At 43.2% G+C, this 15,664-nt stretch overlaps 1 protein-coding gene and 1 long non-coding RNA gene across 8 annotated transcripts in view; one reads left to right on the top strand and one right to left on the bottom strand.

The window, feature by feature from the left end:
- AUTS2 (activator of transcription and developmental regulator AUTS2) overlaps positions 1-15,664 on the top strand; it is a 713,568-nt gene that overhangs the window by 403,339 nt on the left and 294,565 nt on the right. The window lies entirely within an intron of this gene.
- On the bottom strand, positions 12,199-15,507 carry LOC139829403 (uncharacterized). Its single transcript, XR_011741890.1, has 3 exons — positions 15,300-15,507; positions 14,710-14,825; positions 12,199-12,479 (listed from the first exon to the last, which is right to left on the bottom strand). It is a non-coding gene; the product is annotated as an uncharacterized lncRNA (long non-coding RNA).

A 15,664-nucleotide genomic window follows, 5' to 3' on the forward strand; every position in this document is an offset into this window, starting at 1 on the left:
TATTGGTTGCAGCCTCATCCATCCACTGCATCTAACGCCTTTGCCGAGTTTCTTTGAGATGCCTTGTAAGTTCCCCGGGCTGTCCTAAGCCACAGCCCCGTGGTTCCCATCCATACGCAGCCCTGCCCAGGTCGGTGAAGCAGCCCGGTTTTGTAATTCCCGTTCTTACGGAGACACAGCTCTTCCCTTCTGCATGCTGTTTCACTCCTGTCGTGTAACGCCTCTCAGTAGCACCCATCTCCTCCAGCCTTGTTCCTCTCTCCTGCTCATCAGACACCTTCCCCAGCTGTGTCCACATCCACAAAGCAGCAACATCCTTCTGAAACACTGTTCGGTAACACCGTGCTCTGATGACAAACCTTTCACAATCCCCTTTTCTGACTTTGCTTCTGCTTTGGGACAGGAAATTTATTAGTTCTAAGCCAAAAGTTCTTACTACGTGCAAATTGATACTTGACTTGAAAGTCTGGGTTTTTTTTTCTGGATCACAGGAATGTAGCCTTTTGTTCTCCTTGAATGGAGCTGGGAATATTTGGTATTTGTCAGATCACTGCTTTCCTTCTTCTGAACACCAGCAGCAGACTCTTGATCCAACCTCGAGACAAGCAGGTGGGACTGTGATTTTGCACCTTGCAAAATGTAGTAGTTTGTGAAAAGAGCCTGGGAAAATTTGATGTTGATCATGTAGTAAATGGGAAGTGTAGAGTTAGTTTTATATTTTTAACACTTTTAATTTTGACCTGAAAAATTGTATTCATTAGAACATTTTACAGTAGTGTATTTGCTCCTGCAGGACCTGGATCCGTGCTGCAAGCGCTGGAAATCTCCCCCACATTTAGCTGTGTCGCGGTCTCAGGCTGCACAAGGTCAGATGTATCCAGTAAAGGGCTGGAAATGTTTTACTGAGGCTGCAAGAAAGATGGGGCAGTTTCTGGGTCACCGTCCGGACCAACTGTTCACGTAATTGTTACATGAGATGTTGCTTTTAGGAGTCCTATTTTCAATGGTACGAGCATGCCCCAGATTCTTATAAACCATCTGTTCAAGTGAAGAGCTTCCAGGTTGTGGGGTTTAGGGTGAGTGGGGAAAAAGGCAGAAGGAAAATTTGAAGTGGGAGTTAGAAGTCGTGTGTCACTGGGGTCTGGTAGGAGTCTTTTTAGAGCTAGAATGAAAGATCAGGAGAGAAATGCTTTCAGCTCGACACACAGATGATACAGCAAGCCTTAAACAGAAGCTGTGGCTGCACAGCAGGTAAAGAAATCCTGCTTAGATTAAAAATAAATATTTTATGCTGCCCGTATGCAAAGCTTTTTTTTTTTTTTTCTAATAGCTTAAAACCCTATACAATTGGCAGCGAGAAGAAGAAATTAAAAGAAAGGATTTGCATTGTTTTGTTAAGGTAGGAGCCCCTCAAAAAGATAAGTTGACGTTGTTTCTTTAATGATAAAGAGAACAAGAAAGGACAGGCTACTCATTAGAATTATGAAGCATAGAAGCATTTGCAAGTTACCTGTCTCTGTATGTTAATAGCAGGGACTCTCCAACCCTTATAATGTCAGATGGCAAATAATTTTTTGAGGCAGGCATCAAGGTGCGCAGCAGCAAAGAGCTCGGCTGCGATATGCATGAGTCGGTGCTCTCTGCTCCGAGGGGCACCCAGGAGCTACGGCGGCATCAGCCGCTCCCCTTCCTCGCCATCCATTTGGAGCGCTTTAATGACTAAAGCAGGGTAAACATTTGTGAGGATAAACGTTGTTTTCCTGCTGAGCAACTCTGTCTCCTGTATGAGAACAGGATTGTTTTGGCATATGTCGGCTCTAAATATCCCTGCAGATACTTTACAGGAATTGCTGCCTCTTTAAACATTTATGCCATTAAAAATCAGGACGGTTGTTGACATAAACCTGTGATAGCAGCTGCATTGTAGACAGAGTATGAATTTTTTATGTTATTGATGAGAAGTTTATATCATTTATGTACTTTAGTAAGGGAGGCATATGAGTGCTGAATACAGAAAGTTATGTGACTGAAACCATTTAGAGTATCAGGGCGCAGTATTTATTAATGTGTCGCTCTCAAAAGGAACATGAATGAAGTAAATGGAAAGCCAAACACAGCTAAGTGATGTATAATATTTTAAAAAGTCCGGTTGGGATGAAAATAAGTTTTGGGGCTCAACAGCCTGCGTTGTCTGGTTTGGGTACCAGTGTCAGCACAGCAGGAAGGAGCGATATTCTCAGATCACAGGAGTGGGCAACCAGTGAGCTGAAGCTCAAGGGCTTGTGATGGGAGAGGGTGGAATTTGATAAAGGAATGACTGCACAAGAAGTTTTGAAGGACACTGTTTCTGTGTATGTTTTCTTGCCTTCAATTACTGTGACTCTGGAGGCAAGACTAAGGCTGAGGTTGTCTCTGCTCTGGAGAAAAGTCGTTTACCTTCTTCCTGATCCTGTCTGTTTTCATCCTTGTCCCTCGTGGTTTGTCTGTCACTTGCTCTTGCCCGTATCTTAGTGCTTTCTTCTCAGCCCCTGCTCCCCGCACTGAGAGCAGCCGCAGGACACTTTGCTCTCAGAAGGAGGGACTCAGTTGAAGTGGCAGAATTTCCCTGGTTGGAGGGCAGAGGGCGGTGCAGGTTGTGGGGTTACGGTTCACCTTGTGGGGAAGTCGCTCCTTCAGACACTGTCTCCTGTGAGCTCCGGGTTGATGTAAAGCTCTGCCCCTCCAGCACAGCCTCGGGAGGCAGAGGAACCGTTCAACCTTCCTCCTTCAGGCACAACTCTCCCTAGTTTTGCAGAATCCCGCTTGGAAACGATACGAGTGCTTCATGTTTCCCAGCACCAGACGGGCTAAATTAAATTTTCATCTGTTGTCCTTACTGGTTTTCCTTAAAAGAAGTTATCACTGGGCAGATTTTCAGCATATTGTTCTTTTAATGAAAGCACAGCAGTTGCTTACTTGGTGGCATTGCTGGCTTTTCCATCCTCACTGTATATGGCACTCAGGGTTCTGCTATTGTCTGTGTCACGGAATCGTTATAGAGTGTCCTGAGTAGGACGGGACCCACAAGGGTGATCAAGTCCAACTCCTGTCCCTGTACATGAATAGCAGCAATAAGTCAGCGTAATTCCTCGTGTGCTTTTGTGCTTATCGGGACTGCGATGCTTCAGCTGGATATCCAGGATCTTCCTGGAGTGAGGGAATATTCATCCACGCACGTGCAGACGGTTCAGATTGCAGCCCGGCGCTGCGTTAGGGATCATGGCTGGGATCAGTAGCCGCGGTGATTTGCACAAGGTGGGCACCTGAGTGCGGAGCCTCAGCTCACCAGTTCATTTCATACAAGCCACCAAACAGCTGGTCAGTGGTGATAACTTCTCATCGCCTCAGCCCTAGGCTGTATTTAAACCACTGACCTGGAGGTCAGAGGCTTTGGATCCTATTACCAGTCCATGGAGACATCCAGTCCTCCATGGATATGTCTATAAATTAATACAGCTCTGGATTAATATTGCAGACAAAAAGCTACGTTAAAAGAACATTATCAGGGTTGCAAAGTCAAGCCTGTGAAAGTTAAGAAAAGTGAAAAATAAGGTTGCCTGTTCAACCTTAATTTGCCCCCTCCTGTGTGTGCATTGTGATACAGCCTTTAATTACATGATCACATTGTGCTCGGCCTGAGGCAGCCACCTGGCATCGAAAACTTCAGCCCAAATGGTTTGAAGTTTGGCAAAGTTATAATCGACTGAAACTAGAGGATCCTTGGAAGCAGTGTCTAGCAGCTTTAACAAAAGGTTGTAGTTCGTGTTGATTTCCATTTATTTTACTGCATCCAAAACCTCTTTAACTTAACATATTCTCCAGGTGAGATGCGTCAGTGTGGAAGACCCAGGAGGGCAGTGTGCACCTCAGTTTGTTTAAACACAAGAAGGATATTTTTAAAGAAAAATTGTATATTGTTTAGGCATGTAGTGCCAAAAAGATGTCACTGAAATGGGAATCCTACTGTTTTAGGTGGTTTTATATATATATAAAAGAAAAACAAAGATGAAAAATTATCTCTGCAGGTAACAACGAAGTCGCTCAGTCAAATAAGTTGAATGTGAGAAGGAGAAAACCAGATTCATTTCCATGGTGTTTTTTTATACCCAGCAGAAAATTTATTCAACCCAACTCTCTTTTCAATCATTGCTGCTCGGGAGTTGTGCTGTGTTGATGAAGAACACTGCATGGCATTCCAGTTCACGTTCTTGCATAGAATACAATTATTCATTTACACATCATAGAAAGTGTGTTCCAATGTATAAAGCTTTTCTGCACTGGTGGGTGGTTCTTGCCCTTAAAAGTAGATGGGATTGCTTATTTCACAACACACTCATGATTAATTTATGATTTAATGGAGATATGGCACAGTAACTACCAGGATCATCTTCCAGTTTGTGCGGGAAGAGGCTCCATCTTGGTGTGTCCGAAGCACATGATATTTACCACATTGGGTCCAAGTGCTGCTCTTCCAATTAAGCAAAGAATTGGAAGGAAGTTGGCAAGTGAGGGATTTCAGAAAGTGTTTGGGTGTGTGAGGCTGAGGTATCATGTCACATAACCCAACTTTAGGGCTCCTAGGACATGTGGTGACCACCTGCAATAAAGCACTGGCCCAGGAAAACTCTGCTCTGAAAGCTCAGATATCTTGAAAAATAAGTGTTGATGTTTTTACTGGCAAGATTTATACTAGGTCTGTTATCACCGTCCTGCTATGTCCAGCATGAACAACAGGAAACCAGAAAGCGACCTTAACTTTGTGGTTTGAGCTCTGCCTACTGGGATAGAAATGTGGTTTGTATCTTTATGTGATCCAAAGGAACAGGTTGTGTGAGCTGGTGTGGTCATGGCAGAGCCAGCTGGGATGATCTTCATGTCGTTAGTGCATCCTGCTTCTGAATCCTCTTCTTTTAAGGTGTCTCTTTGCCCTAGATGAGAATTTCTTTTCCAAAGTGGATCATAGTCACAAGCTTCTGTAAGTGTCCTGAGAATTTTACCTGTGTGAGAGAGAGGAGCCTTTTGGAGCTGATATAATATAAATTATCTATGTAGGCAGATACAAGCATGCTTTTCTGTCTCCCTCAAAACCCGATGGTTATACTAGCATTTGAACTGTAGTAACTTATAGTAACTTATTTCTTTGATGCTTGAATATGTGTTGTGGAGGGTGATTTCAGGATCACCGGCAAACACAGCATTCCATTCCTGGGGAAACAGGAATCCTTCCAGCTGGGTACCCGGCACTCTGATAGTTCTCCACATGCCCCTGTTAGCTCGGCAGTCCCCAGGACGGCGTTAGCAAGCCTGTTGGTGCAGCAAGCCAAACGAAACTGGGTAATGCGGGATGTTAGCGGGGAGGAAACGTTTTTGAACAGCGAGCATTACCATGAGGTTTTTTTGGCACGCCTAGACAGGCTGCCTGCATCTCAAGAACCTCCTTCCAATCTTTAACACCAGTAAACAAGAAATTACTCACCCACGGTCATATTGCACAATTTTGGCAAAATCAGAAATAATAACTTGGTTTCTTTTCTTCTAGACCTCTATAATCTTCACTGCTTTGACAGTCTGCTGTCTGTACTTAGCATACTGTCGTTGTATTTTATGGTTCTTAATGATCGTAATTCTATTTATTTTATACACATACTTTTTTCCCTGGGGTATTCGTTATTCTTTTTATTTTATACATACACTTTTTTTCCTGGGGTATTCTCCCAAGCCAATGTTCTGTTTCCCTAATGACTTAGTAAAGCTTATTTTATTCTGAACTAATTGTGTTCTGCATTACGGCACAAAACGCCATAGCTAAGATTAGCTTTAACCTTCAGACATCAGAGATGAGCCATCTATATATAAGTCTTGTCTGTGTGTTTTTAAGTGGTAAAGAAAACAAAAAATAAACCCTGTCTTTCAAAGGGACCTGACGAGCTGCCATCCTCCTTTTTCAATAGGAGCAGGTCGGGAGGAGTCCATCAAAATCAGTTCATTTCTTGGACAGCGGTTCAGGTGCAACAACATAAAAACCCTTTCAGTGGAGTCTGTAACATTTATCAGCAACTGCAGATTGGTCTTCGATAGGATTTTGGGGACCAAAGGAAGTTGATGGTGGGTGATTCTGCACGGTGGTTTTTGCTTGTGTTTCCCTTATGCTGTCCAGAGTTCCGAAGAGAGAACTTTCATTCTTTTTTTTCTTCCATATCACTATAGATTGTTCTTCAGGATGCTGAAATATTCTTTTGGCACTTTACATAGGAGGACACAAGGAACTATGCAGAAACTCTGTAATTCCGTAGTAACCGTTGACTCTGTAATTACATGGTATGTACAGTTCAATGTAAATATGTGGGTAATACAAGCAATTTGTGTTTTCTCAACTACATTATTAAATCTTAAAATTGCAAACTACATGGAAATTAGGTTGAGAATAAAATGGGTAACTTCACATACTGTATTATTGCAGCGCATTATCTCTGGAAGTCTGTAATTACTTGGTAGTTACATGCTATTTTTCAGATAATAACCAAGCGGTGAAAGTTTGCGGACTTGTCCGGCACGTAGCTGCGCGGTCTAGCCCTTCATTTGGGTTTAGGAGGTGGAGAATGTTGTCAACTCAAATCTTTTCATCTTTTTTGTATAGAGAGGAGGATTTTTTTCTCTCAAGCACACAACCTGACTGACTGGTAACCGTAGCTATTTGATATTTATTGCAAATATAAGCAGTGCGCCTCAAGCGAGTTTTGCGTCCGTGCCAAGAACCAACCCAGGCTGTAATGCTCCCGTGCAGGGTTTGCTTTTGCCTTGGGGCTCTCAAAGAGAACACGTCGGGTGTTATTTCACCAGCGAGACTCTGGGGCTTCTCAGGCCTGGGCTGCACTTGTTCTGAGCCTTTGCTGGAGGAGCAGGGCTGGGTATTTTAAGGACATTTTGAGACTCTGTTCATTTGTGGCTGAATTCCAGCGTGAGAGGCGCATTGAGTTCGCATACACTTGCTGCTCTTCGGGGCTTTGTGGTATTTTAACCTCTCCCTCTTAGGCTTTTCTGTCTCCTTGTTGTCTTTGCCGTGTTGAGTGTGACATTAGGGTTAGGTTATTTATTTATTCAGTATGAGTATGTAAGTCTTTGTAGTCCTCTTAGTCTAACCCTCAGCACTTTGGCCCCTTTTTCTGTTGAAATTTTGAATGAAAGACACACTGTGTCTTTCAGCTTAGAAACAACTGCTTATATTAATTTATTTAATTTTACACCAAGCATTGAAGTTGGGAAAGGTACATGTACATTCATATGCATGCTAGCAAATCCAAGCAGGTTGTTGAATTATTTAGGAAAAGACAGAAAAGATGGAAGCGTTTGGCTGTGGTAGCCAGAGCTGCGATCAGGGCCCAGGGCCACGTGATATATTGTGAGGGCTGAAAACGAACCATAAAACCTGAACTAAGAGACTGAGCTCCTCTCAGGAAGACACAAAGATGCAAGGACATGGTGAAGTACTGTGAGACAGATAATGATAGGCACCCATCAGTCTTTGAACTCTCCAAAAAGAAGTTGCAGCTGTTGCTCTTCTTTGTGAGGAATCTTGATTTATTTACATTCCTTTAGCTTTCCACCTGTATCTTCTGGGTTTTCTAGCCCTTCAGGGTAGATTTATGAGCTGCTCTGAAGCAAGGAGGCAGACTTGAGGGGAGGGGGAAACGGAGGAGAACAGAGAAGAAACAGAAGGAAGACAGAACAGTGGGAGGGAGAGGGAGGAAGAAGATAAGAGGTAGATGAATGAAGACAAATGGAAGAGAAATGAGACAAGGAAGATGACAGGAGGAAAAGACTGGAACAGAGCTTTTGTGAGTGCATGTAAAATAGAGGTCTGGTGGAGGATTTCCAGCAAAGGTGGTGTAAATCAATGGTGAGTAAATTAATAGGGCGATTGTGCAAATGAGACTCAGTCATTTAATCCAAGCGTAATACATCACGGATGATTTAGAGAGAGTGTAACCCACAGGGCACACCTTTCAGTCCACTGAAGATCTAAAGCAGGATGCTGACACGTCAGAAAATGGAGCAGATGAACAAAATGAGGGACATACATTAAAAGGGAAGAGGTTGTAAGACAAACTCCAAATGCAGGACAGCATTAAACTCCTTAATGCCAGAGCCATGTCTTAGACTGAGCTATAAACTTCCTGGTCCTTCCAAGTCAGAGATTATTACTCTGGTTTCCGATACAGGCTCCTGGTATTACTTGGATTCCTGATGTAATTCCTCACTTCTATCAGAAGAACAAATTAAAAATGTGTTCAGCATTTCTTTAGAGGTGTCATTTTGTAGAAGAGCTGTTTCCTGGAGTTTTCACTGCAAGAGTTTCTGCCACCCAACAACACTCAACTGCAGATGGAGCTGAAGAGGGAACGTTGTAAGGAGTCTGAAGCGGCCACCTGATCTATAACTGACAGGCACGTGGCATTGACCTTGCTGGATCCTATTCTGTGCTGCTTTTGGAGTCTATAGGTATTTGCACACCAGAGAAGACAGGAGACAATCTGAATATGTTGTTGCCTTTCTCTAGAATTACAGCTGTGCCCAGAGGTTTTGATGAAATTCCAAGAGTTCTAGATTAACCCCATTTCTCTAGGATTTTTTTTTACCATGTCATTGGGTTTCCAGGGCAGTTAACGTGCTTTAACCCACCTTTTTGAGACCATTTGCAAATCTTCTCCGACCCTGAAAACGGATTCCTCTGCCGTGGCTCTGAAATGGAGCAGACCCATTAAGTCCTGTGCCCTTTAGATGCATTGCTTACTAACCTTTTGTAAAGGATCAAAATTAACAGACTGTTTAAATGAATTTCTGACAGTCATTCTGCCCTATTGGTTTTCTGAAAGCATTAAACCGAGTGCCAGGTGGCCTCGTTGATAAAATGTTTTCTTTGACTCTGTAGCTCCTGTAAGTTCAGCTCTTTCCCCGGGGTCTTAAGAAAAATAAGTGTTTTTCAAAGATTTTTTTGTTTGTTTGATTTCACCATCCTCCTTCTCTTCTCCTTGAAATATTTAAGTAGAGAGTGAACTTGATTTTCGTTTTACCGAGCAGAAAGTTTAATGTAACCCAGGCCTCTTGTTAAGAACAAATATTTTTCTAAAGGAAACAAAAGAAGTGATGAAAGATGAGGTGGAAAGGGAAACCGTAGCTGCTGATGGGGGGCAGCTGGATTTTGTCAGTGAGGGTAGTTCCTTCCTCTTTAGCCTGCTGCTCTTTTCTGAGGAAAAGCAGCATTTGTATCTCAAACTCATGCTGATAACGTCTTACCTTGACAACATCCCTTTCACAGCCTTAAAATTCCTTCCTGAAGTTCAGCTTGGCCTGAAATGCTGCCTTGGAAACCTCAGGATGCAGCTATAAGGTTGGTTTATTTATTATTATTTCAAGTTAGCAGGAGTAGAAGCTGAACATTGCACACTACTAACAGGGGTTTGAGCTGAGATGCTGAACTGTCAGATCAGGAGACACTGGGGAAAAAATCCCAGATGGCAGATCCTGACACACAGAGTTTTGCAGAACAAAACACTGAACTTGGTTTCTAATGCTGCTGAAGTGAATGAGGAGGAAATGAGCAATGTGCTCTGCAAGTTTAGTCAAGCTCTGTAATGTTTAACCAAAGGTTCCAGTCTTCATGGGGCTTGGTTTTGAGTCATCTGGTAGAATTCTACCCCTAAGTTACAGTTCTCTGAAATACTGTGGGATGATTTATATTCATACAAAGTGTTGGGTTTGCAGGTGATCTCCTGTAATATTCAATCCTGAAAATCTTGTTTTTCAGTCAATCTCTAGTTATTTTCTCTTTCTTCAGTGGTTAAACAGTGGTCATGCCCTGCTTAATTGAAATGTCAGCTTAGGAACTAGTTTAAATAGACTCCTAATATAAAACATGAGAGTAAAATGTAAGCTTGCAGAAGATAATTAACTTCCTTAGAGTTTGGCCCTCATTTGAGCAGCAAGTTGAGTAAAAAAGGCCTTATCGCTCGGCCCGTCTGCTGAACAGATCCAGCCTTTGCATGGCTAGAGAGCCGCTTTAAAGGTATTGTTCACTCTAAGTAAAAGAAACAAGTGTTTTGTCAGTGCTCTAAGCTACCTGAAAATAGGATTTACACTTCTATATAATTGCATTTTCTTTGTGTTTGCATAGAAGTCATAGCATAGCTGGAAGATGATGGCAATTATAATTTATTATGCTGTAATTGTTACCTAAATGTTTTTGAATAAGCAAAAATCACATCTGTTTAGGAATAAGTTGCACAGCAAGAGAATTCCCTTTGAAATGAATGCTGTGTTCTCAAATTCTGTAACTGTACACATAAAACAACATATTTATTTCCCCACTGAGTCCATTACATTCCCAAGTCAAACTGCATCCTCTCTTCCCTTCCCATATTAAACCCTTTGATTTAATGGAGGTTTTAACTACTGGTTCTTTAGGGAATTTTCAGTAGGCTTTGCACAGATTAGGTTATTGGAAAGTATAGTTATTTGCTTGTAAAGTGGCAGTTCTGTGTCAAAATTGATTTTCTCTGGTGCTGCAGTAGTAAAACAGATAAGCTTCTGCTTTGCATCCAAAACACACTGATATTCCTGCCATGATACTTCCCTTCTGCTTCCTACCAAGCTCTGTCATATGAAATAAAAAGGAGACAACGATAGTGTCACACCGAATGCCCTTGGATCAGTCATTAGTATTTACATGAACCTTATTCTTTGTATTAATGGTCATTTACCAGTGATGACCAGTGGTTTAGAGGAAAAGAATCTATGTTGGAAGCTGCTGAGCGCTTCAGTGAAGGGGTTGAAGAGTTGTCAGCCTCTTAAAGCAGCTGGAGGTGGGGATGTTCAGCATCTGGCAGCAAATCCCATGCACTGTTTCCCCTGCTATCGGGTGCAGAAAATCGAGTGTAGAAAGCCTAGGCAGACACCAAGTGAATGAGTAACAACTACAGCTAGTATGTCCTGTGTCTGGGCAACACGGAGGGCTTTCCTACCTGGTTTCTTGGGCAGATTTCATAGCCAGGATGGGTCTCTCCTAGTGTATGTCTATCACAAGTCCATTCTTTTGCAGCTTGGCCTCCTGAGTGAGTGCTTTTAAATTAAACCATAATAAAATGTGTTAGCCCCCATTGATTAATTCAGCCCAGTACTCCTGAAGCTGCAGTATGGCCCAGATGTAGCAGTGTTCACTAATCCAGAGAATGTCAGTAATGCCCTGATTTCCAGAGTTTTTCTCTGCTCAGTGAGAGTTTTCAGTTCAGTTTTTCATTTATTCAATAATGGTTTGTCCATCTGTATTGCTCATGCTGTTAACGGAATTGTTGTCACAAGCTCTCGAGAGATTAATGTATTTACTGACTTCTATGAGACATTGCACCAATCAATGTTAACAGTCTTTGACAGAGACATAAAGGATCTATTAAATTAGATCTGGGTTCCTATTAAATTACTACGCATAAAAAGCTAGACTCACCTTATCTGTAGCAGAAATGAATGCCTGCTATTAAAGCCTTGAAAGAAAGTTTTCAAGAACAGCCAGCCCAGCAGAGCAGGGGGATAATTAGAAGGAAACAGTAATTTGTGCCATCCAGCCCTGACTGCAGGGAAGCCGTGCAGGGAGCGGAAGGTTTTCTGTGTTTAGACATTCCCCTCCCCGGCAATCAGCTCCCTCCCTCACACACTTCTCTTTACTAATTGGAGACAAATAAAATTAAACTATTAACGCAATTAAGAAATTCTTAACATTTGATCAGTTAGTTGAATGCAAATCTCTCCTCCGAAGGGCTGATCGCGTGGAGTGTTATGTCCTGAAGCGCATGCTGGCTGCTTGAGAAAGACGACAAAATACTTGGGTTCAAATAAAATAGCAAGTTGTGATTTTTCGCTGTTTTGCTTCTCTCCCTCTTCCTATTCACCTGTAAGCACCACTTTTCAACCAGTGTGGGCTGTGGCCTCTCATTTACCTCTAGTCTCAAATTCGTCTTACTTTCACAGTTAGACAAGCTGTGTTAACTTCATTCCCGTGACCATTCGGGAGTTAAACACCCTCATGGATTTGTGATAAATCAAACAAATGCCTGGTGACTTCAGAAGGAACTATCCCCAAATAGTGAATGAAAGGCTTGAGACAATAAGGTTTTACTCCCTCTGTTTTATGTCTTGCGGAAGAGAGAGGAGGACAGAAAGTGGCAAACAGTAGCTGGGTAGTTTGTGCACAGAATCTATGATGTGCCAATAAAATATCCTCCTGGTGCATCCTCAGAGTTGTTTGAAGGAGCTGGGCTGCACTGGTGCAGCAGGACAACTGTGTTGAGCCATCCTGAGGGTTCTTCATGTTCCGAGTTTGCTCTGGGGTCTCTTACTTGGGATTGTATTGTACCGTGGGTGTAGGATCTTAGGGGTCATAATCTCCATGCCTGATAAAGGAAACAAATTCTATTTAGCACCTGAAAGATAAACATGATTCTCACATACATGTGAACTGTTGACGCCAGGTTATCCTGGCCAAAAAGCAAGGTAGGACACCTGGTCTCTGTGCCCTGTCTACAAACCCCTGAGGCATCTTGGTTGAATTTTTGAGGCGTCACTGGAAAGTGCACAGGACTGATTGGAGTCTCTGGGGCTTTGGTGACACAGTCAGTCACCTGAAAGTTATTTCTTTATTCAGTTGATTATTTGAGCAAACCAAACTGTCCGTAGTGAACAAGGTCTCAGTGCCCCCAAGGTGATGTATCAGCACTGCAGTAACATGTGCCGTGACCCACATCTGAATGCTAAACAAGTATATACCTGCACCTTTTGCTGTCAGTGCAAAGTGGTGGATGTGTATGCAGATCTGTTTTTTTCTACTTATGAAATGTGGCTTCAAGAGGCAACGTCACTGTTAATCCTGTTAGTATTTACTTCGTGTTCAAATAGTGAAGTTGAATAGTACTTGTGCTCCTAGAAAAGTTCAAGTGCCCTTGAAAAGCAGAAGCTTTACTTGATAGCAAATAAAACTGAGCACTTGATATTAATGGTCTTCTAATTAAAGGTAGAACAAACTTGTTTCAGTGTATTCATCTCAATATGTACCTTCTTGGGCACTTAAAGAAGGGGGTTGACCATTGAAACTTTAAAGCGTCATTTCAAAGACAGACGAGTTCCCCTCAGTGTCACACTTCCAGTGGTCGTATCCTGTAGGGTATTTTGACTGTTTGCCGGAGTTTTGTTCTCCCAGCTTTCCCACAAGTCAGCACTGGGCCACAGACAGGGTGACCGTGGATCTCCCCGGTGTTTTCAGCAGGGCTGGCGAGGTGACAGTGGAAGGACACGCATGTGGCCCGGTCCCTCTCCTGGCCCAGGGACAGCCTGACCATGGCCGGTAGTGGAGATGTTGGTGTGCTGCCAAAGAGTGTCACACGAGCACTCTCCACACCTAAGAACTTCTGGAATTCCGTTAATTCATTCATCAATACAAGCCATTAAAAGAAACTGGCTTGTTAGCTGGTATCTTGGATACTAATCGGCAGCTTCTATTAAACATGCACCTGCTGGTGCTGTGGGTGTCACAAAGGGTAATGGCCTGCGGCACTGGGTGGCATCGGCGCAGTCAGCGGCCCTCGGAATGAACTCCTGTCACCCCTTGCTGCAGTCGGAGGCATTTTGGAAGGGGGACGTGCAGAGCAGAGAGGGGACAAGGCAGTTAGTATTAGAGCAAAAAGCTTTCTCCATTGTACTACAGAGAGGGATTTCAGTTTACCCGAATCCACAATATGTGTTTACTAAACTCAACTACACGTGAGGAAAAGAAAATCTAGGGATATATACACATGTATGTGTGAGCATATCAAATTGTGATGGCAATGATCGAGTGAAGAAAATAAGAGACAGGAGGAAGAGATAGCAAGAAGATAACGGAATTCTCTGGGGAAATGGGTAAGAAATACGCCGTGAACTTCTGCTGCTGGAACAATAGGTGACTTAAGTGAGTCCGGTTTGTTATACCGTGATTGGGCTGCAAATGTTGAAATACAGGTGGAAATTGTTGCCCTTGCCTATGACAGATGTAGCTGGGAGGCCTGGTAAAGCTGCAGGTGGGACACAAACTGGAATTCTTATCCGTACTTGATAACCTACCAGGTTTTTCAATCAGACGGGTGCCCTGCAAGGTCAAACATTTTATACCGTTATAAATAATCTGGACTCGTTATCTACATCTCTCTACAAACAACACAGTCACCAATATTTTGCATGGAAGTAGAATATGCAAGTTTTACATTATATATTATAGAATCACAGAATGTTAGGGATCAGAAGGGACCTCAAAAGATCATCCAGTCCAGTCCCCCTGCCGGAGGATGTTTAGTTCTTGCTATTCACCTTCTAAATTGTGTTGTTGTTGAAGAGTTAACATTTGCAATATTTCAGCTTGTTCTATTGATTACACATGTACTGCTAGATCTCTGTGGCATATTCTTATCACAGGAAAGAACAACAACGATAACATTTCAGTTAATGCTGTAGGTGAAAGTTGACTAGTGAACTGGGTGAAAGTTACTCCAGATTAACGTCATGAACTAATTTAGTCTGACTTTTCCTTGCACACTAGTGCAAGTTGAGTCTTGTGTATATGCTGACTCTTCTTACCCTCCCTCGGCCACCTACCTGGCATTGCTTGCTTGCATTTCCATAGCAGAACTGCCAGGTTTGGTTGGTGGTATGTGTAGGCGTTTAACTCAAACCTCCAAAAACATATCACCGTGGTGGTCTTGACCAGAACTCTAAAATAGAAATAGAGAGCAATCTGTAACATATTCCCTGGGTCACCGTGCTTGTTGCTTTTCCACCACTGAACACCTCAGGAGTTGCTTCTTTTTGAAGAATGTTCCTTCTCATGAATGCCCCTCTCTGTGTGCTTCCTGGGCTCTTAATTTCGTGTTGGTTCTCTTCTCCAATGTGCCTCGCTGCGGTGAACCTCATCCTCTGGGGACTGCGAACCACGATGTTTCTCGGTGCTATAGCGGGCTTTAACCAGCCCGTGCGCTTTTTCACTGCAGTCCTTTTGTAGAATTAGTTGAGTGGATTTTGTTGACTCTTCCTCCACCTCTAATCCCGGATAAAATCCTTGTCCCGGGAAGAATCTCCTGTAGCTTCTATTTATGCTCTTACTGCTGCCACGTGCTTGCAATTGTGCACAACGCTTGGACCCCCTTCAACCCTCTTCCTCCCCTCCCCTATTTTTTTGAATTACTAACGGGTGACAAATCGCTGCTGCTTTCCACTCCATTTCGCCAGGCACAGCTTCTTTCCCGTCCTCATGAGGTTTCTGACCTTTCAGTCGATGCCTTTTGCAGCCCCCCAGGGGCCTCCGGGGAGCTGTAATGGACTCACGTTAATTGCCTGTTGAAGGACAGAAGCAGTTCCTAGCAGGATGATTGCTGATCCCCCTGTGAGTACAGCTGTCCTGGTCACTGCAAAGATTGATCTGACACACACAAACATTTCGGCTCGCTGCTCGGTGTCTCTCTCAGAGCACGCACATAATCACCGCTCGGGCTGTAGTGCTTTCCTGGCTGCCCACACTGCACCGGGGTCTGTTTGCTGGTGCTGTGACTCCGAC

Source organism: Patagioenas fasciata, chromosome 19, assembly GCF_037038585.1.
Source record: "Patagioenas fasciata isolate bPatFas1 chromosome 19, bPatFas1.hap1, whole genome shotgun sequence".
Taxonomy (NCBI): domain Eukaryota; kingdom Metazoa; phylum Chordata; class Aves; order Columbiformes; family Columbidae; genus Patagioenas; species Patagioenas fasciata.